At 32.8% G+C, this 26,447-nt stretch overlaps 1 protein-coding gene across 3 annotated transcripts in view; it reads right to left on the bottom strand.

The window, feature by feature from the left end:
- The window catches only part of LOC149923675 (histone-lysine N-methyltransferase MECOM-like), a 162,541-nt gene that overhangs the window by 5,501 nt on the left and 130,593 nt on the right, over window positions 1–26,447 (bottom strand). The window contains exon 1 of one of the 3 annotated variants that reach the window (XR_016476936.1): window positions 17,330–17,709. The exons of 1 other annotated variant lie outside the window; for it this stretch is intronic. The gene's annotated coding sequence lies outside the window, so the exon portion shown is untranslated. Of the gene's footprint in view, window positions 1–17,329; window positions 17,710–26,447 lie in introns of those variants that run through there. One more of the 3 variants, XM_090160511.1, reaches the window with a different exon arrangement.

The raw sequence follows: 26,447 nt of genomic DNA, 5'->3' as shown, positions 1-26,447 counted from the left end.
CAAACTAAACCATATTCTTTGTTTATTAAATTTCGACGGAATTAGTACTGAAGAGAATAAGCGAGTTTCAATAATATCTGACACACGCGATTTTAGACGAAAAAGCAGACGGAAGATTATAGCGTTTTCCATTTGACTGCTCTCGAGCGCTCTAGATCGCTCTAGATCGCTCTAGATCGCTCTGATCAACATGTTATGTTCCATTTGAGTGCTCGGGTCTGCTCCGATCAAATTTTGTGTACTCCATTTTCAGCTCTTTTGTGCTCCGAGATCGCCCAAAACCGATCTGCCGATTTCGACAGATCAACGGATCGAGACCAAGACGCGAAAATTCAAATTACTAGCAGACGAAACACAACAAAGCGCGGGAATATGTTCATGGTATGTTCCATTTGAGGTTTTACTCTAGTCGATTGGGGCGATATCTATGACGTCGGAGACAGATTCGGAGCGAATCTTGAGCAATCAAATGGAAAACGCTATTAGGCTTCTCTTTGTTGTGAAAAATATTACCCTAATAGTTATTTGTAAAGGCGATAGATGGCGGGGTGGTTATTGAAACTCACTTATTTTCCAGTAGAAAACTCTTGTTATGACCTTATAAGGAAGAATACGTTTGGGGTATCGTCACGAATTTGGGCGTATGCTAGGAATGTAGAGCAGGTGAAAACGAAGTTTTTAAGTCACAGTGCGCTACGGTTACCATTTTCTCGTCTTCATTGAAAAAATCGTACGCTACTATAACAATCAAGGTTCTTCACCGTGAATATTTTAGCACGAAGCTTCGACGGATGCATCCATATTTATTATCCTACCGCATTCTTCTTATGGCTTAAGGGCATTGCGTAATTAAAATCAGTAGCTAGCACCTGCAGATGCTTCAAGGATTTTTCGGCACATTTATCCGTATAATCTTAGCGGTTTTATCAAAAGTACATAATATATCAAGAATGTATTTATTTATATTTGAGACGATGAATGAGGGAAGGAAACACGTTACTGGCTTACAGGCTGTCGTCGGGTGACAGGTGGACCAGTCTGTCCATTAAACGTCCCTGGTTCATTTACTTCAATAGGTGTATTCATAAAATCCCCACCAAAGAACTGCCTAGGAAGTGGTATACTCTAGGAAGGGACATGTAACAGTCTATAGTTTTTTCGGGAAACATGTTTGCCAGCTTTTTGACGTACATTCATGCGAGTCGCAATGACGGATTCGGAACTGGAACGTACTGAACTGAACTCCCATCAAAGACTGAGGGGGCAATTTTTGTCGGGGGGGGGGGGACAACATAGCTGTATTTTATGAAAAACCCCATAGCATATTTTCAGCCGTGTATCCTTCCGCGGCTTGGACTATAAGAGCCTGTTGCAAAAGTATGTTTGTCTAGGATTTGCCAATATAACTTCTATGGTCGAATCCTCGCCAAGCATACTATTGCAACCGGCCCTTAGTCTACGTAGAGCCACGTACGTACGGCCAACGCGACAAGCTCCTAAGCTGCTGAATTTACTTTAGCATACATATTGTGTTTTATAATATAATCCAGCTGTTTATGAACTTATCGCGTTGGCCTTTACTTGGCTACTCTTTAGGCTAATTCTCGCTCATTGGAAAGTACTCTTGTTTCATTTTAAAAGCCTAGATCAAGAATCCAAACCTCCACTTGGAATGTTTATCCTACCGTATCGCGTATGGTGAGATCACTCTGACGGCTTTGGCCCCGCCTACGAGATAAAAACATCCCCTCTGCGCGTGCTCCCCTCTCACGTTGTTGTTTGTTAAGTTTACATAGTGACGTCAAAAAAAAACGAGACGAAAATCTGCCGCGATAACCTTTCCAAGTAAAAATATGGATTCCTGCCTAGATACAATATACTTCTAGTGTACGAATATTTTAGGTTAATTACTTTTGTGATAAATTAAATCTAATAACATTTAAACATATTTGTAAAATAAGGTGCCGTCCTAGTAATAACGTTTTCCAATAGAATTTATTCGTTTGAGTTCACTAGATCGGTTACGGGGAGGTGTTTCAGCCCCTCTTTAGAAGCCTCATTGGACCGCGACGAAACTAAGAGTAACGCGATCAGGTCTAGCGCCAATTAGACAAGATTGATACCATGACATCAAACAAGAAATAAAAACCCGTTAATTATTGTATTTAAAAAAATGAAACGGAGTGAAAATGGCAAGAATTTCTCAATAACGACGAGCTCTAATTCGTCACTTAAACGTCGCCAATTACTCTCTTTTAATGGATAACTTTCGTGATACTCTCACCTCCGCACGAAACAATTTTTGAAAAGGGGAGGATGCGGTTCAGAACTGGTTTTAATTAAAGATCCAAGCAAATTATATGACCTGTCCGCTTTGTCAATGCTTATGAAAAAATTGATTACGTTATTTACATTAAGTATAGTAATAAAATTAAACTTGGGCGTTTTAAAAGTAAACTGTGAACTTTTGTTTCACGCTAATATGTGGACGAAACCACGACCGGAAACACTGATTTTTGGACCGTTTGTTAGATATTTTCCCATCGTGCAAGGTTGTATCATTATTATTATTTATTTCGGTATAGCTAAGGTAACCTACGTGAAGAAAGTATTTATCTAAATATATCAATATTATATATGCAATATTAACACAATTAATGAGATATCGTTATTTTACTGAGTAAAGTAGTTTGTTTAAAAATTTCATCGACAAATTAATTCGCTTTTATGTGTAGATGTTTAGATTCTAACCATTCCCGCGTCCCCTCAACTGAGTTAAGTCTAAAGCAGGTAAAATGAAAGTTTACCAATTTTAAAACAAAATAATTTGACTCTGGAAACACTGCTTTCTTTAAAAACCTTTGCAAGGCAGCACTGTTCTCCACGGAGAAAATGGCGGACATTTGAGTGGCCGAAATTGTATCCTCAGCTAGTTGGCGGCCGCTATTTCAAGTAACGTGACGTTATTACTGACGTCTAAATTTAATTTATAATATTTTTCATTTATTAACTCGAGTCTACTGAATTACGTAATGATGCTTATTAGTTATTTAAAATTTAGCAAGTAATATGTGGTCAATAGATTCGGTTAAAATGAAAAAAATATGTGAAGCAATTATCGTACTTCACGCTTTCAATAGAAAGAACATTATGGAAGTCGTGATACAGAACAGGGAAAAGACGATGAAAAATTAGAGGCGTATCTCTTCTAACACAGACAAATCACGGGTGCAGCGTTGCCAAATCGTTAAAATCAAATTATCGATTTAAAAAAAATAATATCGTACGCTTAAGAATTGGCGTTAAATTTCAATTTTATCGGAATATTTTAGTTAAAAATTATATTTATGAAAAATTGTTAATCCCGATTAAATCAAATTGGGCCTGTTGAAAAACATTTTACTAAAACAAAAAATATCAGATTTCTGTTAAACTTCAAAATTATCGGCCAAATTATCGAAAATAGACTACTATCGTTACTTTAGTTTAAAAAAGTCGTAAAGTAGCTTCAATGCTGCCCAAGTTACAAAGTCACGGCTAAAAAAATTTATTCGAAATTATCGATGGGTCACGATAATTATCGTACGACTGGCAACGCTGCGCAACAGAATAAACTCTCTTTCTCACCACCAAATAAAAAAAAGTAATGATAAATAGTAGTCCGCTTGGCGGCGCCCCGGAGTTAAAAAGGCGCGTGATTAATTGTTTAAACGCGCCACAACGGAGCATCTCTGATTAATGATTTCAGTAAGTGGAACCCCGAAAAAGGTTGCACCCATAACGAGGACCCATATTACCCAACATTTGACCGACAGGCACGATTTGTTAACGGAGGGAACTCTGATTATTTTAATCATATTTCATTATTACTTCCATTTTTTATTTAAACCGTGCGTGAATTTTAGTTCCATATTACGACACAGATGGAGACACGATCTCTAAATAAGGGACTATTTTTTTTAACGGCGTAAGGGAGGGTGACGGTCGGTCTAATATGGTAGAATGGGTTATGAGGATGCGCAGGCTGTAGAGATTGAGTGGTAAAATTCACAAGGTGGTATTGGATTGGATCGTTTTGGCGCATGAGCGTCGTTACAAATACTGGGGGAGTGGACACTCGGAAACCACTCTATTTGGTAGTGCTAATATGAGGGCGTATCCATCACCTAAATTGAATAATTAAGGAATGAATTGCCTTTTTTAGCCCCCCCCCCTTCCTACCAAAACAGAAAATCGTGCCAACTGTAACGTTAGCTTTCTCCCCATAAAAATAGAATTAATATAAGGACTTAGCCTACGATATTTTCACAATAAATATTTGGTTGTAAAATGAAAAATGTGAATACAATTTATTAGTACTTTTCATAATAATAAATAAATATGTATTTCGATAACATGTTTAATAATAAAAGATTAATACACCGGTTTAAAGAAGTTTAATTTCTAAAATTTTAAAAATTCAGGCGTACCGAAACTTTTAATATACCGAAACAGACGTATATTATTTATATAAAAAAAATCGCAAGATTTTATAACCTAGAGCACATATCGTTGCGAAACGGTTAAAATATACAGTCGATTTAAAATATGAGACGCTTAAAAGATTTAAATAGGAATAAACCATCATTAAAACTCTACCATCCTGTACGACATCCGTACAAATTAACGTAGAACCATAAGTAACATAATTTCTATATAAATATGACACTAGTACGCTATATTTCATATATTCTCTCTTTACAGTGATGCCAAAATTATTAAAATCACGCCACTCGGTAGCGACTATGTCTATGTAATTGCCTACACTCGCGTGTTTCCAAGGCTTAGAGAGATTTAAAATGCCTTCAAAATGCAAATACTTTACTAGTGTCATACTTATTCTGATTACGTTACTTATGATAAATAGTACCTCTTTCAACGATAAAAAAAGGTCAGCAAGGTTTGGCGTCAGGAAGCCACCGCCCGTACTAAAGGGTGCGCCTACTTGACTAGAAATCATCAAAGAGGAAATTATATACAGCCCTAACCACTATTTAACTATATATATCCAGCCAGGAGGAGGGGAGGGTGGCTACGTTTAACTCCCCCCTTCACACCGTACCAAGTACCGAAGACGATCACATTCCGGCATCACAAACGACCTTGAAAATTCTCAAGACGGGGAACCGAACAACCTTCGATTGAAAATGCGTGTTTTTTTGTAGCGCAGCTTTTCTAGCGTTTGAATTGAATCTCTGAGAGGACGTTTTTCCCGACTTCAGAAGAGGAGAGGTAAGGATTGCGGAAGACCGAATAGACGAAACGGCCGGGCAGATGGTAAACTGGTACCGTTGGGGTTGGATGGGAGCAGCGTTGAAAATTCGCGCACGTAAGAGATGTCTTGCGAAACAGAATCAGTTCGTACACGTATTTCCTGGTAGACCAGTCAATTAAAAGATGTTTAGAAAAGAAACTCAAAAAAAGCCCCGGGCCACATTGGAATATTTTTCATCTGTATTTTGCGTACGTGTTTTGGATATTCCAAAAGTGATCGAACGAAGAGTCGTTACGCAATTTTTCGTGGCATTTAAGAAGGAAATCCGTCTCCACAGAAGTATATAACATGTCACGGACGAGAGAAGTATTCGTCTAATATACCACTGACGAGAGTATCATTCGTCTAATATATCATTGTCGAGATAAGTATTCGTCTAATATATCACTGACGAGAGAAGAGAGAAGTATTCGTTTAATATATCTCTGACGAAAGAAGAATTCGTGTAATATATCTCTGACGAAAGAAGAATTCGTGTAATATATCTCTGATGAAAGAAGAATTCGTGTAATATATCTCTGATGAAAGAAGAATTCGTGTAATATATATCCGATGAAAGAAGAATTCGTGTAATATATCTCTGATAAAAGAAGAATTCATGTAATATATCTCTGATGAAAGAAGAATTCGTGTAATATATCTCTGATGAAAGAAGAATTCGTGTAATATATCTAGAGCTGATAAAAGAAGAATTCGTGTAATATATCTCTGATGAAAGAAGAATTTGTGTAATATATCTCTGACGAAAGAAGAATTCGTGTAATATATCTCCGATGAAAGAAGAATTCGTGTAATATATCTCCGATGAAAGAAGAATTCGTGTAATATATCTCTGATGAAAGAATTCGTGTAATATATCTCTGATGAAAGAAGAATTCGTGTAATATACCTCCGATGAAAGAATAATTCGTGTAATATATCTCTGATGAAAGAAGAATTCGTGTAATATATCTCTGACGAAATAAGTAATAAAGTAGAAGTATTCGTCTGATATATCTCTGACGAAATAAGTAATAAAGTAGAAGTATTCGTCTGATATATCTCTGACGAAATAAGTAATAAAGTAGAAGTATTCGTCTGATATATCTCTGACGAAAGAAGTAATAAAGTAGAAGTATTCGTCTGATATATTTCGGACGAGAAATGTTTTAGTGTAATATATCTCTGATGATAAATCGTTTAGTCTAATATATCTCTGAAGATGAATCGTTTAAGCTAATATATATCTACCGAGAAATGTCTTAGTCTAATATATCTCTGAAGATGAATCGTTTAAGCTAATATATATCTACCGAGAAATGTCTTAGTCTAATATATCTCTGACGATAGATATGTTTTAGTCTATGTATCTCTATGTTCCGTTCTAAAGGGAAATGTAGATACTTCTGCGTATTATAAAATTCTGGTCTCGCTTAAAGTTCAAGGTGGGAGAAACGATCTGACGGTATTGGAGTACAGTTGATGACTTATTGCCATTTTATACTCATTTGTCGTTGTCGTCTTATAGTTGGTTTTTGGTTTTAAAGATGGTATCGCTTTTTTTGGGTTTGCATACTAATTCTCGGAAATTCCCCGACGTATCAACATTCAAAATGAATATTCAGCTGTATCGATAAAGTGTGGGAATTATAAAAAAAACTGTTGCGTGAAAACACCGTTTCAAACTAACAAACAATTGTTTTCGAAATTGGGTTTTAACTGTCTATTAATAATAGATTTACCCAAATTCTAAAAAATATTACCAATAATTTATCATTTTCTTTAAAACCATTTTCTATGGAATTTTTTTAAACACGGTCATAGGTAATCTAAGGTCTCCTATGTATATTTCTATAGAAAATGACGCTGAAGCTCTTATGTTTTCTATGGCTATTAGAAAACGTAGCAAAATGTTTTTTTCTACAGAATTCCGATTACAATTGTACATAATTTCTATTGAAATTACTTAAACCCTTATTAAAACATTTATACAGAAATTATATAGAATTTTATTCGAAATCTTGTAGAATTAGATTCAACAGATATTTTGTTCGATTTTCTATAGCCATTGCGTAAAACCTAAAAATTTAGTAGTATGTTCAATAGTAATATTTATCGAGCACTCTGTAGGATCTAGAGAAACCTTTCTATAGAAATTATAGAGAATTGTAATTGAAATCCTGTAAACGTCGGTTGAATGTGTAGAAAGGTCGATTTGTCCGCTACGTGGCTAAACTTAAAAAAGGCAAATTAACCGTGAAGAAAAGAGATCTTTAAAAAGCGCAAACAGCTCGTTTAAATTCCACCTCCTTCCGTAAATGCTAAGTATCCGCGAATCGTCATTAAAATGACGGTAGAAAAGCATTGAAATCAAAACCATCTGCTTTTGCGAAAGTGGATTCGCGGCATTCCAACACAGCGCGCCAAAACAGAAACAAAATAGCGGCGAAGCTAAAAGGAAACCAAAGTGAACGCGCTTTTTCGTCAAAAATTGAACACAAGGCGTCGAACCCTTCCCAAAGGCGAATTTGCATCAAAACTCTATCAACGCAGCGCGCGCGCGGTTTCCAACAAAAGCTTTAAAGAAAAAGTGGAGTAAATTCCTGGTGATTTATTTTGTCGAACGTTTTTTTTCAACAACCGAAATGAACTATAATTTCGAAGTCACTCTCTTTATTTACACTTGATTGGGTTTGGTGATTGGGCGCAGCGTTTCCTAGATTGTGTGATTGATTTCGGCGTGACCATGCCCACGGCGTTGTGTTTGGGTGTCACATCTTGGTCCCGAACGCGTAAGGATTCACTTTCAAATTGACTATTCTGCTTTTTCTCGTAAGGAAGAACTAACTATATTTTTAAACTACCACGAATGGATTACCGCATGGGTGGATTAATTTCATTTTTTTTAACGCTTCGATGATTTTACCGTAATGACACCCGCAAATTAAATGTGTTTATATTTTACTGTATATTCTTGTTTCTCATCTTTTCTTTTTAAACCTAATCTCAATGTAAATTTTGCCAAAAATTTAGGATTGATTTCTGGGGAATTTAAATTTTAAATGTTTTGAAGTTTAAGAAAAAAAATTAAAATTTACCCTTATTAAATTGAATAAATATTACAAATAAAGTAATGAACGATTTTTAATTGCTTTAAATTTTGTAAAATATAACAAGTTATGTGTAGTATTGTTAAAATTAAAAGTTAGTGAAATTTCTACAGAATCTATAGAAATTTGGATCAATTTTCTATAGCCATTATCATAAAACTGACTACTGAATCTATAGAAATTTGGATCAATTTTCTATGGCCATTATCATAAAACTGACTACAGAATCTATAGAAATTTGGATCAATTTTCTATGGCCATTATCATAAAACTGACTACAGAATCTATAGAAATTTGGATCAATTTTCTATAGCCATTATCATCAAACTGACTGCAGAATCTATAGAAATTTGGATCAATTTTCTATAGCCATTATCATCAAACTGACTGCAGAATCTATAGAAATTTGGATCAATTTTCTATAGCCATTATCAAAAAACTGACTACAGAATCTATAGAAATTTGGATCAATTTTCTATAGCCATTATCATCAAACTGACTACAGAATCTATAGAAATTTGGATCAATTTTCTATAGCCATTATCATCAAACTGACTGCAGAATCTATAGAAATTTTGATCAATTTTCTATAGCCATTGTCAAAAAACTGACTACAGAATCTATAGAAATTTTGATCAATTTTCTATAGCCCTTATCATTAAACTGATATACTCGGCATCTACTTACACGGAACTCTATATAGGATATAGAGAAGTTAGACTTTGTAGAAATGTCTATTTTATTTTATATAAAGAATATATTTATCATATTTATATCAAATATAATCTCCCGATTTTGAAGCAACTGGTAGGGCCAGTTAGCGACGTATCAAGAAACAAAAATCTTGAATATCATATCAGGAAGAACAATGACCTAGGAAAAAAATTGAGCGAGTCTATTCGACATAGTCGCGAGAAGATTCTACCCATTTATTCGGTTCGCTAACTCACGGTGTCATTACACTTTGGTGGACACTCGCGCCGCGGAGAGCGAAAGGCAATTTTCTTAAGAGCCGTAGCCCGCTACAGGGTGTGGACTCCCATCCCCAAAAAACCGGGCTAAAGACACCGCCAAAAATGGGTTATCAGAATCTAAATTCACCCGTTGGCGTCCTTAAATCGAGGGGTGGTTTAAATCTCTCGCCAGCACCCCCCTCTTTGCCCGGTTTCCATTTCGTAGGAGCTTTTTACCGCCTTTTGTTACCCCTTAATCTAATTCATTTTCCCGCCATTTTGGAGGCGCCTTGGGCCTTGCTTTTTTAATAGAAAATATTTCCAAAACTTTTTTATTATTTTTATTTATTATATTTATAAGATACGTTTATCGATTCCCAGAATGATTTTTGATACGATAAGGATGTGGATGTGTTTTTGATTTTATTATTTTTGCGGTGTTTATTTCAAGAGGTTAATTTAAATCGGTGTATTTTTCACCTTTTCCCAAAGGATATTTTTTTTTAAATATAGAGGATTTTTAATATTTTCTATATTTCGATGTTTGTGAGAGGAGGATGAGTAAGACCAAATCTAGGGGAAATTCTGAACGGTTTATTTTGGTTTGCTTGTATGCTAATTATTTAAAATGACCAAGGGTGAATTTTACGCGTGTAGTGGTGGGTAACGGAACTACAACCACCCACATTTTCTAGGAAATAATTTACAGCAGTATAAATAATTTTTTTAGTTCATTCTATAGACAAACTCTATAAAATAAGTAAAGAATATCTTTGGTAATGGGATATATTTCTAAACGTATTTGATTTGGAGCAAATATTATTTTAAGAATTACTTGGGTATTACCTATAGAAACGCTAAAAATGGCTGTCTAACGTTTTTTTCAAAATATCTATAGAGTGTCTATAGAACTGTGAAGATTTTTTTCAAAATATCTATGGAATGTCTATAGAAGTCTAAAGAGATTTTAGATATATATATATAATGTTTATAGAATTCTAAAGATTTTTAGAAATATCTATAGAGTGTCTATAGAATTCTAAAGGTTATCTATATTTAAATATGTTTAATGAATTCTTCAGAATTTGTATCGTTATCTTATAGGAAAATATCCAAAATATAATGATATTATTGTCTTATATAAATTATAATTGGAACTTTAGAATTTTATAGAGACTTTTATATACGAATCATATTGTATCTTGTCGAAATATAAGTTGATGAACGAATTTCAAAAAAGAAGGTTTGAAATCTTCCAATTATGGCGAACTTTCGTGGACGTTCCAACGTAAGCCGATGGTCAATGTGGCAGCCCCCCATTTCATTCCCCCTTCGTATCATAACAGTGTCCATTTACGGTTGAATATTTCATGAAGAGAGAAAATCAATGGCGCAGGACGCGTCTGAACTAGTCAAGAGAAATGGCGCCTTTCGCATTTATCATTGAATACGCAACGACTTTAATTACGGTGCACCTAGTGTATTAGATTGCCCATGTGTCCGTTGCGTTAGAGAAAAATGTCAGGTGTTGCCATTTGACTCTCTACATTTCCCTCGGTATTGAAGTCGTAAAGATGTTTCCCAAAAATCGGTATGGCGTGCCGAAATTTACTTTACTCGGCTCTCCGCATTGAGAATGTACGCAATATTACGTCGTAAACAATACGGTAATTACCGTGCCTCGCTTCTCTACGGCCACTTAAATCGAGAATAATTAAATATAAAACCGGAGCTATAGTTGGCGAGGGTCTTACGCCACGCAAACGCAAACTAGGTGTGTTCTTCCTATCCAAATATTTTACTACTACGAGTAGATCTCATTGCTTATTTATCACACGTAAAATATAGCCTTTAAAATTATATTCGTATATTAATATTCATGTATATATATGCATATATATATATATTTACCTATTATTGAAATTAAGCCTTTCCCTTATTCCGTACCACGCAGATGGTATAACTTCGGATATGGAAATATCTTAATGATGTTTCCCCGTTAAAGCATTCCCAAAGGCCTTTCACATCGTAACGCTATTTCCATTCGGAATTTAGATATGATATAGACAATGTATGAGGCTCTATAGCCGATAGAGTTTTATATAGATATTTCTAATGTCATTTCAAAGGGTTTCTAAATTGTGGTAAAGAGTTTACTTTTTCTAATGCAAATACATTGAGAAAAATTATCCAATATCAAATTACTCAAAGTAGCTCAATGTTCAGTTTCGAATTTTAGAATAATTTTCTTTTTGAAAACCGCAACTTTATAAAACCTCTTTTGAAATGTTCAGTTTTGGATTTTAGAATAATTTTTACTAAAACCTTATTAAAACCTCTTTTCAAATGTTCAGTTTTTAATGTTAGGTTAATTTTTACGAAAACCTATTAAAACCTCTTTTGAAATATTCAGTTTTGGATTTTAGGATAATTTTTACGAAAACCTATTAAAACCTCTTTTGAAATATTCAGTTTTGGATTTTAGAATAATTTTTACGAAAACCTATTAAAACCTCTTTTGAAATATTCAGTTTTGGATTTTAGCATAATAAATAAAACCTATTAAAACCGCTGCTTTGTAACCCTCTTTTGAGTTTATAAAGTTACGATTTTTTTAAGAATAATTTTTAAGAAAACCGAAACTTTTTTTTTAATTTAAAAACATTTACAACAATTTACCAGCAATATAGGTTTGACTCGTATCACAAATCGTGTGTCTAGCTGCAATAACGGCAAATGTCTCATAAATTTTAACGGAATTTACATCGGCTCGTAAACACCGCGCAAAGTACAACATTTTCAACAACATACCGGAACAAAAGCAAATCGGTTTTTTCAAAATGATAGGAAGCGATCGCGATCTGCGGCGAAGACAAAACGCTTCGGTAAACGCTTTAATTGGAGTAGCGTGGCTTCACGCGAAAAAATCGCGTGAAATCTTAACGTGATCGGAAGAAAGGCCAATTAGGCGGATTCTTCAATCGAAGAAAACAAAAAAAAAGTACAATTTGACGGAATTGAAAGAAAATGGTCGAGTCGACTTCTTTTCCCCAATTGTTTCACGAAGAAATTTTCTCGAAGGGGGTAGGGTGTAGGGCTGGTTACCTCAATATTTGACAATCGAAAGTGGCCGTTGATGGTCGCCTCGTACCCTGGGGAACCCTACTGACCGAATTACCGTGTTCGCTACTCCACTAAAAAATATCGAACAACACTTCATTGAATCTGCCCTATTCGTCACGATGGTCTACAATTATTGAAACAATGACTTATTTTAATTTGTAATTTAATTTATATACAAACAGGGGGGAGCTATAGAAATATTTTTATTGATTTAATTTCGATTGAAATTATCAAAACAAATTAATTTTACATCAATCACTTTTCAAAATCTTTAGATTTAATATTTATCTAATGAAATTACACTCAAAGGTAATTATTAAGCTATATAGTGAATATTATTGCTCATAAACAAATTAACTGAATTAGTAAAGATTTCAAGTAATTTTTTATTAATTTAATTTTAATTTTATAAAGCGAAGTAATTTTTAATTAATTTAATTTTAATTTTATAAATCGAAGTAATTTTTAATTAATTTAATTTTAATTTTATAAAGTTAAGTCATTTTTAATTCATTTAATTTTAATTTTATAAAGTTAAGTCATTTTTAATTCATTTAATTTTAATTTTGTTTATAAAAAGTGAAGTAATTTTTAAATAATTTTATATTAATTTTATAAAGCTAAGTAATTTTAATTAATTTAATTTTATAAAGGTAAACAATTTTTAAATAATTTAATATTAATTTTATAAAGCTAAGTAATTTTTAATTAATTTAATTTTCATTTTATAAATTATCGTACTGTAATATTACACCGCATTGTTTAAATCTTTCTCGACCAAAGAGTATTTTTTTTACATCGTCTAAAATTTGAAGAGAATAATATTGAAAATGTTGCGGTCGCAATGCATGGCTGCTCCTATTATCGCGCGTTCTCAAAAAAATGTTAATTTTCTCGGTAAAAAGACTGTGGACAATCCTCATGTTGGGATTTGTGTTATTTTCTGCAGGACCATCAAGACGACGCGCCCCAGGGCCCATCCTAATCATCGAGTTGAGAAGACCCCTTTCTGAATCACCCACTCTCGCTAGAAAACTTCATTTCATCGTCATTATTTAGACGCAATTTTTTGATTACAATGAAAACCAGGCCAGTGAATTTCGACGTATTTTAAAAACATTTTCCCCCCGCGGATCGTTGTATTAAAATACAGCTACACTTTCTACCATAAGTGTATAATATACCTCATTTGGGAGAAGTATGCTTGAAACCTTTCCATGTTTCCGATAATAAGGAAAAGATGGGTTATAAATAAATAACTTTGGTGTTTAAATTTTTACATTTAACATCCTCAGGTAGAGTAACAAATGTAATTTTTTTATGTAAAATAGTGAGTTAATTGACTTGGAAAAAATATGATAAGAGTTGTATTATATACTTTTGCTTCTACGCAAATAAAGGTAGTTTTATGGTATTATTATTTCGTCTAATTTCAATTTTTTTAATAAGGAAATATTTGGGGAATCTCTTCGCGGGTCCGTGGAGGGGTGGAGTTTGATTTCAATTTTTGATAGTTTTCTTTTCTCGTTCTGTATTTTATTTTTCATTTTTTATTTCGTGGGATTTTTTTAAGTGGGTAGATCAACTTTCAACGAACGGGTGTAATTATTTTGAATTTTTCTCTTGATTAATTGTGGTTTTCGGATAAGGAATTATAAGCCATATTCAGTATATCCCGAAACTTTAATTTCGTAAACTTCATACTATCGGAGCCTTTATCACAAAATCTTCACAATGGCAAATAGAAATGTAATTATATTACACCAGGTATAAGAGTATATATTCTATCGTTCAAAATCAACAATAATATATTTCATCGTTCATAAACCATTAATTCTATCATTCAACAAGAATATATTTTATCGTTCAACAATGATATATTTTGTCGTTCAACAATAATATATTTTGTCGTTCAACAATAATATATTTTGTCGTTCAACAATAATATATTTTATAGTTCTACAATAATATATTTTATAGTTCTACAATAATATATTTTTTCGTTCAACGACCATAAATTCTATCGTTCCACAATATATTTTATCGTTCAACAATAATATATTTTATCGTTCAACAATAATATATTTATCGTTCAACAATAATATATTTATCGTTCAACAGTAATATATTTAATCATTCAACGAACATAAATTCTATCGTTCAACAATAATATATTCTATCATTCAACGATCATATAATGCAAAAACCAATTTTGGATATAAAAGTAAAATTGGAATTCTTCGGTAGAAAAAAAAACACAATGACTTTAAATTTGGGAACCAGCCCATTTAGCCCCGGCAATAAGTGTCTAACACCCAATAAAACCTCATTAATTTAAAACTAACACGCTACCATACAAAAGAGCGATCAGAAATAAAAAAAATCTCGTCCAGAACTGAACAATAAGAAGACATCAATAGACACCCTAACATTCCCTTAAAAAAGGCAAGAAAAAGTTTAAACGCATCCCTCAAAGAGTATTATGAGCATATTTCAAAGTCAAAACTCTTTTCAATCGCCCACACACCGTACAAGAAGTATTTTACTATCGCCTCGAAAAAAGAACGATTTTCTTGTAAATATAAAAGGAACGCGTTAAACGTTTTTCAATTACTTTTCGACGCATCGTATAGTTCAAGTACTTGCTCGAGTATACTCGTAAAAAATTGGATCAAGGGATCCTAACCGAAAAAGCGTCCAAATCTAACGAGCCATCATATTGGTTGGAAAATTTACCGAGTTTAAAACGGGCCATTGATTACTTTCAATATTCATTTTGGAAAACGCGATGAGTTGAATGAGAGAAGAAATTTTCATTGTTTCGCCATAGTACGCTTGATTGAATCGCCATGGTAATACGGTTTAAAAAGGGAAAGATGTTAGCGGTTAGTTGAAATTCCAAGTACACCACGATTCTTCTTGAATTCTTACATGTTCTATCGTATATGGAATTGCGCGACACTTAATGAATTCAATATAAAAATTTGTCTTGACGAAATTCTCGAAATTTGTCGATTCAAGTTACGTGAAGCGCATTTTAAGCGGCGATAAAGTATCTCATGATTAATAAAATGAGGTTACCCGAGGAAATGAAAACGTTGTCGTTTTCAAATGGCGCATCAAAAGATCGCTTTGTTTTCGGATTGGAATTTCAATTAGGAGAAACGTCGATGGCATCGAAATTATAATTCAACTCTTTCATACTTTTCGCTTGAATAGCGGTGTAAAGGAGGCTAAATGAAGATTTGTTCGCCTCTTCTTGAAAAATTATTTCCGAAATTTAAAGGTATCACTTCCTTTACGAAAATGGTGGAGCAGCTTTGATACAAAATTGGGAAAATTCAAATTCGACTTTGATAGAAATGTGTTATATTTCATCCAATTACAACGTATGAAATTCAACTTTATTTTGATTTGATTTGATTTAATTTATTCGATCCAAACAGAATTGGATTCTATTACATCTAAATTTGGACATAGGAATGTACATTTTTAGTATGTTAAAATGTTATTTAAAAAGATCTACTACTTCATGGTTTACGTAAATTTTAATAAAATCTTGGGAGCTTTCAGGCCGAGGTCTTTCATTAGCCGCGTCATACAAATTGAATGTACATTTTTGCTAAGTTAAAGATTTTAGGCGATATGTTTCAGATATTTTTACTATCACAATAAATGTTGCGAATATAAAAAATAATATCTTAATAAAATGGCTAGTTTTACCCGACTAGTTCAGATACGGTTATATAGATGGCGCCGGAAAAGTAATTTTAAACATATCTTGGCACTCTCTAGAAACCGCAGCCTGCTAAATAGTTATTTGGTTACGTTGAGAGAGATGGCGCTAGTAAATTTACTTGTTAAATGAAATGAAGAGCAGTTGCATATTAAATTGAAATATGATTTATTCAACCAGTCAAATATTAAATTTAAATCTGATTTTTTCATATACATGAAATTCAAATATGATTTTTTCAATCAAATGATAAATTCCAATATGATTTTCTTAGTCACATACTAAATTCAAATATGATTTTTTCAGTCATATGCTAAATTCAAATATGATTTTTCAGTCATATGCTATATTTGTTTTCAGTCATATGCTAAATTCAAATAAGATTTTTTTCAGTCATATGCTAAATTCAAATAAGATTTTTTCAGTCCCATGCTAAATTCAAATATAATTTTTTCAGTCATATGCTAAATTAAAATAAGATTTTTTCAGTCACATACTAAATTCAAATATGATTTTTTTCAGTTATTTGCTAAATTCAAATATGATTTTTTTCAGTTATTTGCTAAATTCAAATATGATTTTTTTCAGTTATTTGCTAAATTCAAATATGATTTTTTTAGTAATATGCTAAATTCAAATAAGATTTTTTCAGTTACATACTAAATTCAAATATGATTTTTTCAGTTATATGCTAAAATCAAATATGATTTTTCAAATCAAAAACTTACAATATTCTTAAACTATCCCTAATACAATAAAATAACGAAAAAAATATATAAAACCTTACAATATTCTTAAACTATCCCTAATACAATAAAATAATGAAAAAAATATATAAAACCTTACAATATTCTTAAACTATCTCAAATACCATAAAATAACGAAAAAATAAAACAATACATATTTCTAAACTGTCTTAGATACAATCAAATGTGAATGAATAAATCTACTAAATGACTCAATAAATAAAGGGTGGTATTTAAAAGACTTCCAAAATCGCAGCGGGGAAACTGTTTAGCCCACCTAATAAACCAAATACTCCATAAACTTCGTCATAACCAAAACTAGCGTAAAAATCAAAACTAAAAGCCGTCTAATAAAAATAACGTGTTACCTGTCTCGGGGATTTGTTTACGGAAGAAGGGTGTCCGGAGCGGGCCGTCGGAGGGCTTTGTCCTGTAACGGGACCTTTTCAGAAGCGCCCGCGGAGAGAGCGTCCCGGTGGACGCGCCATTTGGCAGCGCGTTTCTTTTCGCAATCCAATAATATCACAAATCACAAAATTACGGTAAAATAGAAGATCCAATGTTTTCAGTCGTTGTAGTAATCCATGTAATTGACGCGTCGCGAAAAAAATCGAAATGTCGATGGTTGTTGGTCGATGGTAGGACGCGAGAGCGAGTGTCGGACGCGTGTCTCAGCTCGCCTCGTTACAAATTCAACTGTGGTCTTAAAAATTATCCGGGACGCCCTTCGACGACTAAGTATTTAAGAACAAACATATCCGCGTAATCTGGACGTAACGCGGCGCCACAATCGCTACTTTCGCGCGCCGTAGTTCGTAGGTGGGTCGGTAGGTAACAACCACGAAATGTAAGCCCCCTCCAGTTCGAGTTGTAACCAAAAAATAAAAGGTACAGGGGGGTGGGGACGCTTTTCGGGGTGTCCGATTTGAGAATGACGCGGGGGGGGGGGTTCTCTTATAAGTAGTATAAGTGCACGCGGGGGGGGGAAGAGACGAAGGTGGGGTACGTCTAGGACTCTCTTCCTAGGTTTCCGTTACGAACGCGTGGTGGCGAGCACATGGCTTTCTCTGGTGGCAAGATTGACAACGAACTTCACGGCGAGCGCTACAGACCGAACGCTTGTTCGAACAGTTAAAAAATAAAACGCGCAGAAACCAGGGAAAGTTGGGCTCTCAGTTGGCCCACTTTCTCGACGCCATTTCACGATTCCTCTCGAGGGACTCCACCTCTTCTTTCTTAAAGGTGGATATACCTACCTGTTGCTTGCCCCCCCTCCCATCTTGGTGGGGGGGGGGGGGGGCTGGTATTACGTAGGCCTGACTCGGCGAACAAGTCGAAAGTATTAACAAGGTCTTCCACACCAGCGGGGAGGGGGGCTATATACAAAGAAGAGGAATTAAATGTTTTCTTCGCACGCTCTCCTCACCTAAGGCGGCCTGTTTTTACGGGACTTTTCGCGACCAAAATAAGCGGCCCACCCTACCCCTTTCAACCGGAAGGTTGTCTTTTTAAAACGACAAATTTTGGAAATGATATCAAAGATTAAGTTTTATTTTGGCTCGAAAAAGGTTCTAAAAATATATATATTAAGGGTTGGGTCATTTTTGGGCGTTAATTTGGAGGGAATTTATGTGATGGGTAATTCCAGTTGTACCCCTACCACTGGAATTACCCATCGCGTTTCGTCTTTATTGGAGACAATATTTTTGAGACACGAAATATTTTTAAGCTTACAGGGGGCGTTTTACCGAAATGACGTAAGCGTTTAACGTGAAATTATTTTTGTAGGGTGTATTCCATATCTTCTCTTCGACAACCGTGTCATCTTCGAAAAGGTAATGATTTATTTGGAATTGAAGGGATGGACTTGGTCGATTTTGATAATGATATCAACTCTTCGTCGTTATTTTATATTTCGTTGTTGCAATTCAATGAAGTCGTATAATATGCATCATATATTCGTGACATTTAAGGAAGATTTTTACGGAGTTTAGTTTTTATATTTTCTGTATATGTTATATATTTCATATTATATGTGATGTTTTATATATTTCGTATTATGTTAGGTTTTATATTTTACGTATTATATGTGATGTTATATGATGTTTTTATATTTTACGTATTATATGTGATGTTATATGATGTTTTTATATTTTACGTATTATATGTGATGTTATATGATGTTTTTATATTTTACGTATTATATGTGATGTTATATGATGTTTTTATATTTTACGTATTATATGTGATGTTATATGATGTTTTTATATTTTACGTATTATATGTGATGTTATATTATATATTATATATTACGTATTATATGTGATGTTATATTTTATATTATATATTACGTATTATACGATGTTTTATATATTATATATTATATATTACGTATTTTATGATGTTTTATATATTATAAATTACGTATTATATGATGTTTTATATATTATATATTATATATTACGTATTATATGATGTTTTATATATTATATATTACGTATTATATGATGTTTTATATATTATATATTATATATTACGTATTATATGATGTTTTATATATTATATATTATATATTACGTATTATATGATGTTTTATATATTATATATTATATATTATATATTACGTATTATATGATGTTTTATATATTATATATTATATATTATATATTACGTATTATATGATGTTTTATATATTATATATTATATATTACGTATTATATGATGTTTTATATATTATATATTATATATTATATATTACGTATTATATGATGTTTTATATATTATATATTATATATTACGTATTATATGATGTTTTATATATTATATATTACGTATTATATGATGTTTTATATATTATATATTACGTATTTTTTGATGTTTTATATATTACGTATTATATGATGTTTTATATATTACGTATTATATGATGTTTTATATATTACGTATTATATGTGATGTTATATTACGTATTATATGTGATGTTATATTACGTATTATATGTGATGTTATATTGCGTATTATATGATGTCTTATATTTTACGTATTATATGTGATGTTATATTATGTATTATATGTAATGTTATATTATATATTATCTATTATGTTATATTATTAATTATAAATAAGGTATATATGTATTTAAAAGTTTCGTGTTCAACCCTGGTAGGTGCCTTCACGCTGGACACAGTTGTTTCACGTACAGAACACATTTACAGGGGCGAAGTTGGTCAAATCACGCCTGGTTGTAAATCGAATTTAAATATGAAATATAAGAATAATGTAGTATTATAATTAAATTTAAATCAGTTAAAAATAATTAACAAGTCATAATTAGCAAAAAAGAACAGGTATCGAAAAAATCTTAAAAATTCCAAATATGAAATTTTTATCATTTTAACCGCCAGAGTTATTATTTGAATATGATGGCAAAATAATTTTAAACGAACTTTACATGATGATACTACCACAAACAATAAACAGAAGTACATTTTCTGTATAGTGAGAAAATGATTAGTGCCGGGAAAAACTAGAATTTCGGTTGAAACAAAGTACTGTCTCTAATAACTCGTGAAAAGCAGTTCGGCCCAAACAAATGTAGAACTACCGTGCGTTAAAAAAACATAATCCTCCAGTTAACAAACAATAAAGAATACCGGATAATTTGGCCGGAAGATAATTTCAGAAAGAAAAAGCGGAACAAATACTCAATTGTTTATTTAAGAGAGCGAGCCTTCATTGTTACCCTTTCTCGGCACCCCCTTCGGGATATATCTATATATATAATCAAAATAAGATTACCCCGAACTAAGATACATTACCCGCTAAGATTTGAGAATGCCCAGGGGCGATCTTCGAGCTGACCATTGTGTTTCAAACGAAAGGGCGATAAATATGATATCGTGTACCTAAAGTAACGTAATAAAATAAGTTAGCTAAGTTACGATAGTAAAATTATTATTATTATTATTATTATGCTTATACTAGTTAGTTTTTTGTTGCAATTAGATAATTTAGCGTTATTTTTTCAAAGTAAACTATATTTTTACTTTTGAAAGCGTTTTGATTTTCAATAAGTCTTGGCTTATCAGTTAAACAAACTGTACGCGCTAAGACCAGTAACAGTTAGTGGGGTGGCGGAGTGATTACCACTTTGGCCGAGCGGCAAGAGGAGCCGGGTTCGATCCCATCTTGTGGCATTGGTTGAAAACTAAGAGCTACCTTTTCTGCGTAGAGTCTACAAGTTCTCTCGCCACTGGTTATAAAAATTTGCGCCGGAAGAATAAGAAGTGTCGATTCTGTTACTTTTGGTAAAATGAGTCTTAGTTGTCATACTTATTTTCGATTATGTTACTTAGGGTGAAATGCGTCTGTTTTTTTGGTGGGGAAGGGGCTAGCTTCAAACAGCGCGTGCGGGACATGGACTGATCCCGCCTTCTTCGAATTGTCGATGCTCAACTGAGGCTAGCGTTAGTAATAAATTGACGCGAGTTTTACCCCCTCGCGGGTTTCCGTGGAGCTTCTAACTCACACTCACTGTCACGAGGATGGTTACGCGTTAGGAGGTTGGGTATCGTTTTGGGCCATCGCGGTTATTGTACGTTAATAAAAAAATATAAACAGATTGCCCGATTTCTGTGCGCCGAAATGTGTGAGGTATATTAATTCTTAGATTGGAGAGTTTGGTTTTTGGGTTGAACGAAAATCCAGGAAATTATGAACAGTTTATAGAGAGTAATTGCGTCATTTCACTTCAAATCTCCATTTTACGCTCACAAGGAGACTAAACTAGGAGGGTATGTAGACCTTATGTTAACATGAAATTTCACAAAGGGAAAAGTTGCAATGGGCATTAGTTTTGCCATGGCAACCGAAAATATTTTTGACAACACAGTATGTATATTTTCCCATTAAAAATATCATTTGAAAATCTGAGCACTTCTAAAACATTTCAAAACCAAAAAAAAAATAGATCAAAATTGACAAATTAAATTAATTTTATGATATTTTGATGAATTTTGGTCAATTTTATAAAAATATATAAAAATTGATCAGAATCGGTAAAAATGGAGAAAAGCGAAATGTGAAGATAAAAAAGTTGTATTTGCCAACTAAATGAATTTTATCGAAATTAATAAAATGGAATTAAGTTGTTTGAATTTGATCAAAATTCACAATTTTAATTAGAATTAATATCATTATTGTGCTCAGATTCCCATGTTATTTTCAATGGGAAAATATACATACTGTGTTGTCAAAAACATTTTCGGTTGCCATGGCAAAACTAATGCCCATTGCAACTTTTCCCTTGGTGAAATTTCATATTACCATAAGTTCTACAAACCCACTTAGTTTCAACGAAATCGGTGATTATCACCTCGGGTAGTCTCCTCGACAGTGAAATCTGCGTTACGGTATTTATGACGATAGTAGTTTTACCCCAAGTTTACGCAGTGTTACGTAGAATCTTTCGCGAACGAATCATCATCTTGGCTACTAAGCTAAAAGGGTAAGCTCGCGAATTTTTGCACGAGGCAGTAGGAATAGAGGCTACTACAGACTTTTCAACCTAAAGGTCACGTCAACAGCGCTCCTAGCGGTCAAACAAATTCCTATAGTTCCGACAGATGATAGAATAACTTAGAATTGTTTAGTAATTTTCTAGAGATAATTTTAATAATTTAAATAAAGAAATATCTTTGAATATATCATTTTATTCATACTATTCATATTCTCTATAATAATTTCTTTAGATAAGTAAACAATGGGAAAACAAGAGGCGCTATTAGAATACACTTATAACCCCGACCATACAAGCAGCACGAAGCAATCGTCCATAAACACCATTTTACATTCCGGTTGAAAAAGGGGTTCTATATCATTAAAGGAAAAACAAATATTTATATAAAAACTCGCTTAAAAATAAATCGCCCGAGGTGCTTCTTCGACATTTTTGTCTCTTAAATATTGTAAAGTTGTATCATAAGTAACGTAATAATAGTAAGTATGACACGGAATGATTTAGTTTAATGCTATAATATATTAAAAGTTTTAAAAATTATAAAAGAAACTGCTACTTCATGGAAGTAAAAAAATTGTTTATTTTATAATAAATCCTTATTATTAGAAGGAGCTTTCGTTAAAATTAATCTTACAATTATAATTTTTAAAACTTTTAATTACTAATTAATATATGTTAATTACTGCCAGGTTAGTTCAATGGCGTTAACTACGAATATAAGTCTCAAATGAAAAATTAATATCTTCAGAAATCAAGTATAACGATTAGTTTTACTGTTGAAAGAATTTCAATTTTAAATAAGCCTTTGCTGATCATATAAACAGGCTGTCGACGGAGATTTCTCGGACATCGTTACTTGAAAGTTTTAAAGAATATTGGATAATTTTCAATCCTTAGAAACGTAATGATTTATATGGTCATTTATTTATTTATTTATTTTATTGTCATTATATAATAAAATTACCGTTGGTAGAAAAGGAAGTGTCATACTTCTATTTCTATAGCAACGTTACTTACGGCATTAATCAGATTTCGAAATGTAATATTTATATATAAATATATATGTAATTTAACCGTTGCTTTGAAAATATTACAAAAACCAAACCCTTTAATCTAGTTTACGTATTTCTCAAGTCAAAATACATCAATATCATTAATATCAAGGCAAAAAGATGCTGGCACAAAAAAAGATATGTACTCGAGAAGATTATAATGAAAGGGACATTAGTGACGTTTATCGCTTTCCCTTCCTTCCTACCCCAACGCCTGCTGGGTAAAATATTGCGTCATTCTCTTCGATTTCACCGTATTTGTGTTTCGCGTCATGACGGCCAAAGTACCGTTATTAAAAGTAATAAATTGACGATCAGAAGTGAGCTCGATAGAACCGAAGAGTTTAACTTCGAAAAATTTAAACGTAAAAATAAAATTAAACCCGTCCTTTTCCTGAGCGTCGTCAAAAAATGAGATAAAGAAAAACAAGCCAGCCATGGGGGTATATTCAATGTTTCGCTGACTGATACAACCTTACAAACGTTTACTATAGATTTTCTATAAAATAATATAGATCCTTAGAATGTTTTTATATAGCTTATAGAATGTTAATAATAATAATAATTATCAGCTAGGCTAATACCTAAGACACCACCTTAGGCCTAATTCATCAAGCCAATAAAGCCATTAATTCAGGTGGCCGGGTTTCTATAGAAAACGCCTCTATATTTGTTGTATTTTTAAATAACTATAGAAAACATAAAAATATATAAAAAATATAAAATATATAGAAAAGTATATTCTATAGAAAATATGGGCCATTTTTATACAGTATTCCGATTTTAGTTCTGTAGAATTCCTTTATAAAGAGTTAATTGTCAGCGTATCCAATCGTACACAGCAACTTGTATTAAGGCATAGATAAATAATAAAAAAAGTATTTCTATTAGACAAATCAAATATTATTATTAGACAAATCAAATAATATTATTAGACAAATCAATAATAATAATAATAATAATAATAATCAGCTAGGCTAATACCCAAGGCACCACCTTAGGCCTAAGTCATCATGCGACTTTTGAAGCCCTTAATTCAGGTGGCCGGGTTACAATGCGTAGGAGGGTGGTGGCAAGCCCTGCATGCCACGAGATCGAGCCAACAGCTCCCTACACTAACTATTACCGTTAGACAAATCCAATATTATTATTAGACAAATCAAATAATATTATTAAACAAATCAAATAATATTATTAGACAAATCAAATAATATTATTAGACAAATCAAATAATATTATTAGACAAATCAAATATTATTATTAGACAAATCAAATAATATTATTAGACAAAATAAATATTATTATTTTTAATATTATTAGACAAAATAAATATTATTATTTTTAATATTATTAGACAAAACAAATTTTATGGTTCTTATTTGAGAAACAAATATTATAATCATAATTGTTAGCGATGAAACAATAATTATTATTGGGAAATAAATTGTATTCTGAAATAATTGTACCACATCAAGCGGCATTATTGAATACGTTTCAACCATGGCCTAGTAGTAGTGCGCTAGGTCAAAATAAAGAAGCGGGAATGAAAAAAAGGTAGAATTTTGAAGTGTGAGATAGTGCGTGTGCAAGAATCCCTCTGGAGAATGGAATCGCGCTCCACCACGCCCGAGAAAGTGTGTCAGTCGCTCAACTCTGGTTCTTGGCGGGGCTGCGACCGACGCCCAAGCCGCGAGCGAAAAACGTCTTTAGAAAACTCGATTTCATCTCGATGCCATCGGAGCTACACACTCACACACTCCGCTATCGGGATCACCAAAAAACAAGCCCTAATTTATTAACCCTTCATTTTTACCGAAACCCTCTCCCCCTCTATCCCCTTCGATTCTTTCGCCCGGGGTCCCCTTTTCACCTATCTTCGATTTCGATAATGCGCCTTTGGCTTCCTCACAGACCGAAGAAAGTTTCATTTTTTTTCTAGGTTGTGTCGTAAGTAACATAATGAACGGAAGTATGACACTGAATAATTTATGTTAATTATATGTCTGACGACATTTCCCCCCGGCTTAGTTTGATGGAGATAATTACGAAAATGCGCTTAGGTCTAAAAATTAAAAAATATTACTTTGATGGAGATAATTACGAAAACGCGTTTAGGTCTAAAAATTAAAAAAAATTACTTTGATGGATATAATTACGAAAACGCGTTTATGTCTAAAAATTAAAAATATTACTTTGATGGAGATAATTACGAAAACGCGTTTATGTCTAAAAATTAAAAAAATTACTTTGATGGAGATAATTACGAAAACGCGCTTAGGTCTAAAAATTAAAAAATATTACTTTGATGGAGATAATTACGAAACCGAGTTAAAATTATAAAAATATTTAACTTACAGAAACGAAGGAAATGTTTATTAATTTAATGTTATTAATATTATCTGGTTATTGCACAAGACACAGGGTCCAATCAATGTTTATCCTCAACAATTAACACCTATTTTTATGATAGTTAATTTAATGTTAACAATTTATAATTTTAAATTAATTTAATTTAATTTATTCTGTTGAAAGCTTTTAAATTTTATAAAATCTGTGGATTTATCTGATTTATCTGGCAGTTTCCATAGACTAGTAACAAATCCTGGAGAGTTGTCAGTCGTTATTCACGTTATAATTTAAATGGTCATTGGAGAAACAGATTGTCTTTAAAAAATTAACGTCGGGAAAATATTCGGCGTGTTACTTACAAATATTACGTTACTTATGGTTGCGTGTATACCCTTGTTACCATTTCTCGAAGGATCGACCGATGTTGATGGCGCCTTCGTTACCTTAAGCGAGGTAGGGCTTTGGCGTACGCGTTTGAGAGATGTCCAAGGTTAGGGAGATGCGGGCAGCGGCTGGCTGGCACATTTCGGTGGGTGCTTCTGCGGTAACATTTCTCAACTGAGATAA

Source organism: Leiobunum rupestre, chromosome 10 (genome assembly GCF_980474605.1).
Source record: "Leiobunum rupestre chromosome 10, qqLeiRupe1.1.hap1, whole genome shotgun sequence".
Taxonomy (NCBI): Eukaryota; Metazoa; Arthropoda; class Arachnida; order Opiliones; family Sclerosomatidae; genus Leiobunum; species Leiobunum rupestre.
The sequence above is the reverse complement of the archived record's forward strand: the minus strand, read 5'-3'. Positions and strand labels throughout refer to the sequence as shown.